This window comes from Ailuropoda melanoleuca, chromosome 1 (assembly GCF_002007445.2).
Source record: "Ailuropoda melanoleuca isolate Jingjing chromosome 1, ASM200744v2, whole genome shotgun sequence".
NCBI lineage: Eukaryota > Metazoa > Chordata > Mammalia > Carnivora > Ursidae > Ailuropoda > Ailuropoda melanoleuca.
Window position 1 is genome coordinate 134,989,843 of NC_048218.1, and position 4,674 is coordinate 134,994,516.

Consider the following 4,674-nt stretch of genomic DNA (forward strand, 5'->3'; position numbering starts at 1 on the left):
ATTGAATTCTTTGTTTTCTCTGCAAAAATGCTGACTTCTTTCAGTTGCTTCTACACTCCCTCATTGTTTTGTCATGCCAAAGTCTGTACACACAGTATTCCCACTACCTGGACCTGTGAGCTCCATGTGGATAATGATTATGCCTGCCTGCCTGCCCTCCCTCCCTCTCTTCCTCTCTCCCTTCCTTCTGTCCTTTCTTTTTCTAACCAGAACATGTATTCTGTGACTAATCACTGAAATCCTTAGGATGAACTGGATGCTGCACCAGCGGCCCTCCTGGGTTGAGGTGTTGTTCTGTCACAGGATCCATGCCGGACTCTGCAGTATACAAAATGCAGGTGCTTCATTTGGCCGCTCCCAGTGGTATTTCGTCTTTTAGCCTTGGCACTCCAGCGATGCTTTCTCTTCCGCTTGGCATGATGGCCACATTTGCCCCAGGTTGGATTCTGAAGGTGGCAGGCCTTACACCACAGTGGCAGCACAACGTGTGCGTCTTACTGCGACATTTTCCAACTGATGACATCCCCTTCGTCACCCCGTTTCTGTGTCTGAGACCAAATTATGCTCTTCCTTTGACAATGCTGCATCCTTTAATGGTTGACATGTATTAGATACCTAATGAATTTGCTGACTGATCAGCCATCTTACATGGTCAATCTAAGGGAAATTCAACCCTTAGTTTATCTTTATTTTTTTTTTAAGATTTTATTTATTTATTTGACAGAGATAGAGACAGCCAGCGAGAGAGGGAACANACTTAGTTTATCTTTATTTTTTTTTAAAGATTTTATTTATTTATTTATTTGACAGAGATAGAGACAGCCAGTGAGAGAGGGAACACAAGCAGGGGGAGGGGGAGNTGGGAGAGGAAGAAGCAGGCTCATAGCAGAAGAGCCTGATGTGGGGCTCGATCCCACAACGCCGGGATCACGCCCTGAGCCGAAGGCAGACGCTTAACCGCTGTGCCACCCAGGCGCCCCTATCTTTATTTTTTTAAATTTTTTATTATGTTATGTTAGTCACCATATAGTACATCATTAGTTTTTGATGTAGTGTTCCATGACTCATTGTCTGTGTATAAAACCCAGTGCTCTTAGTTTATCTTTAATCAAGTCTCTAAATCCATAAAGCTCTATGAAATACCCATTTAATATAAGGGAAGCTATCACACTGATGTTCATTAGCACAAAATTAAAGGTGAGGGAATAACCACTTAGGGGGCAAAGAAAGGCAGGCACAAAACAAGGGATAAATAAGCTCAATAGGGAAAGAGGTATCAATAAAGATCTGAAGCTTCAGTTAAGGTTTGGCACAAAACTGGCTTAATGGAAGGAATAAAGTCACCCTGCTCTCTGAGGAAAAAATACAAATTTCCCCGCACTCTGTTTCCAATTGAGGCAAAATAACACTGGTCTTTTCTTTTTTGTTAACCTGATCATGCTTCAGACTTATGCTCAATTTAGAGAACTTGATTACTCTTAAATATGGTTTGGCAATAGCATTTTCCATCTTGCTCCCATTAACTGAGTATCTGCTTTATATTATTTTCCAAATTTGTTTTTAGAAGTTGAATGCCAACCAATTTCCAATGTAAATATAAAGCTTTTATTTTCCTTCTGTATTTCTGACGTAGCTACCTATTCTAAATTATTTTTGAGGAATCATTAAGTGTTTGATCCATATTTTGTGCATATGATAAATATTTCTGAGAACTTAGGCAGTTTTTTGGTGTAGAGAAGTATACAGGGCATTTTCCTTATACATAGTGACACAAACAGGTAGGTATACAACTAATTATTATAAAATACTATGGAGGGTGATTAGAACTATAGGAAGATTTTAATTGATATGCCTTTGGAGCACAGTTAAAGGAATAATAAATTGTCGCCAAAGAACTGAATATGGTCATAGAGAACTTTTGAATGGGGCCTGTCCTAAGTAGCTACTCAGCAGGGCATTCAAGCAGATAGAAAGGCATGATAGCCAGCACAGAGGTATAAAAGTGTGTTTGGATAAGTGACTTCTCTGGTGTGACAGGAACACAGCGTGGAAGATTACGGACATGAAGCAGGAAAAAGAAGCTTGAACCAAAGTGCACAGGACATTGAATGACTTTCTAAAACTTAAAATTTTACTCTGTATGTGATAAAGTGTAAATTCAAATTTGGATTTTGAAATAAGATTAATTTGCAGAATTGTTTGAAAATTTGGGAGAGAAAGAGCCCAGTTAGATGGGCAGAGTTTAGGAAAGAGAGATACAAGGCCTGAACTTTGGGGAGAAAAAACTCACATGCACTTTTGAGCTTCTACTGGGCACCTGGCAATGAGGGGGGATGCTGGAGAGAACTGTAGAAGGTATGAGTTAAACCTTCCAACACTCCTATGAAGTAGGCTCTTCTACTGAGTGAAATAATAAAAATAACAATACTGACCTGTTCATTTATAACTAAGTGCTCTTCATTTTAAATCACTTAATCCTCCCAGGAACCCAAATGGAGGCCCAGAAAAGGTAAATAACTTGGAAAGTTACATGGTTTCTAAGTGGCAAGAACCAGGATACAAACTCAAAAAGCAAAGTTCCAAGATCCTTTCTTTTAAATCTTTGCTGCCTAATGGAGAGAAAGTTATTACACTGGGCATAAGGCTATGGTGTTTCATGGCTTGACAGTGAACATGCTGGAGTCAATGAGGATAACGTAGGAGAAGGAGTAGAGACATAAATTGCAAATGAGGTACAGAGTTCCTTTAAACTTATTTTTATTCTTATTTTGTACAAATTTGAAAAATAAAATTATTTAATAATTTCTAGCTTTATAACTTATCATTTGACTATCCAGCATAGTGTAATGGTTAGGAGTATGAACTCCAGAGAGCGAATTCCCAGAATGAGTTCTGTCTTTGCCAATTACCAGCCGTGTAACCTTCAGGAAGTTATTAACTGCTCTGTGCTTGTTTTCTGTCTGTAGAATGGGGATATCGAATATAGCCCATTTCAGTGTACAGAGGAGTAAATAAGTTAATATTAATAAAGCACTTTGAACAGTGCTTTGATTGTACCATATTAGCGTATTTTTTAAATAAAATTACCAACTAAAATCTCAATTATAGCATTCACTTTCATTAAATAAAATTTTAATTTAGAGTCAAAGAAAAAAATTATTTATGTACAGATAATTAATGTATAACTTTGGAGTCAGGGAGGGTGATGTTTATATCTTAGTTTAAAAAAAAAGGAGCACTCAAACAGAGGTAATTTCTGTTTTTTTGATTCTGTACTTCTGCACTGACTTTTTCTTTTCTTGGGAGGACCTAGGACTACCTTACTGCTTGCCTAAGAGGTTTAACAAAAGTACACATTGTATAGAAATGCCTAATTTTGTAAACAATAACAGGCATTTGATGAATTTCTGCAAATATCTTTTGCAGAATGAGCCTGAACTGATCATGGTTACTGGACTGAACTTTGATATTTTATGATAGATAAGTAAGCAACTTGTTTCTTAAACCTAAACTGCACAAAGTCATATTCTGGTTGCTAAAAATGGAAAATCTAGTATTTTTCATTTTATGAAATTCTTTTTTTTTTAAATATTTTATTTATTTATTTGACAGAGAGAGACAGACAGCCAGCGAGAGAGGGAACACAAGCAAGGGGAGTGGGAGAGGAAGAAGCAGGCTTCCCACGGAAGAGCCTGATGTGGGGCTCGATCCCAGAATTCCGGGATAACGCCCTGAGCCAAAGGCAGACGCTTAACGACTGAGCCACCCAGGCAACCCATTTTATGAAATTCTTGAGTTTATCTCAATTTCAGCATGTTTGGGGAAATACTCATATACATAAAATAACCTGACAGAATTTGAGTGGACTTTTTTCCAGAGTGTTTCTCCTCAGTGGTTGATTTAACCCAATAAGCCTCATAATCTCTAAGGTTTTTAGAGTTAATACCTAAAAATCAGGTTTTGTTGTGAATGCTTGCATTATATTTAAGCAGTATATTTTTAGACTCTATTGTCAAAATTAGTATAAAATGCAGTGGATCAAGTGTGAAGCAATCCTTGTTCTGTGAAGAATGACGGTGTAAGCCAAAGAAGCAAAGTTTGCATGCTTACTTTCAAATTATTTGGGATGGTCCTGGATATTATAGATTTTTTTTCTTCCTCAATGCGTTTCCCTTACAAAGGGAAGCTGGCTTTGGACTGGTAAATGACTCAGAAAAGAAAACCTTGGGTGAGTCCAATGAAGTCCTAAAACAGCTCACCTGCGGCCCTGAAAAAGGCATTAAAAAATCTGCTGGGGGGACGCCTGGGTGGCTCAGTTAGTTAAGCGTCTGCCTCGGGCTCAGTTCATGATCCCAGGGTCCTCGGATAGAGCCCAGCATTGGGCTTCTTGCTCAGCGGGAGTCTGCTTCTCCCTCTCCCTCTGTGCCCTCCCTTTCTCTCTCTCTTTCTCTCTGTCTCTTTCTCCCTCTGTGTTCTCCCTCCCTCTCTCTCTCTGTCTCCCTCTCAAATAAAATCTTTTTTTTAAAATGGGCTGGGAACATGGACAAGCAGCTCACTCTCATGTTAGAAGGAACTGATTATCTGCCCAGTTTATTATTTTCTCCTGTTACTTTGTGGTATCATGACTCCATCCAGCAACTTCCGATTTCCTTTCCTAGCATAAAAAAAAAAATC

General features: G+C 38.6%; 1 pseudogene; it reads right to left on the bottom strand.

Moving 5' to 3' along the window:
• Positions 1–242: 242 nt before the first annotated feature.
• LOC100477194 overlaps positions 243–4,674 on the bottom strand; it is an 18,159-nt pseudogene continuing 13,727 nt past the window's right edge.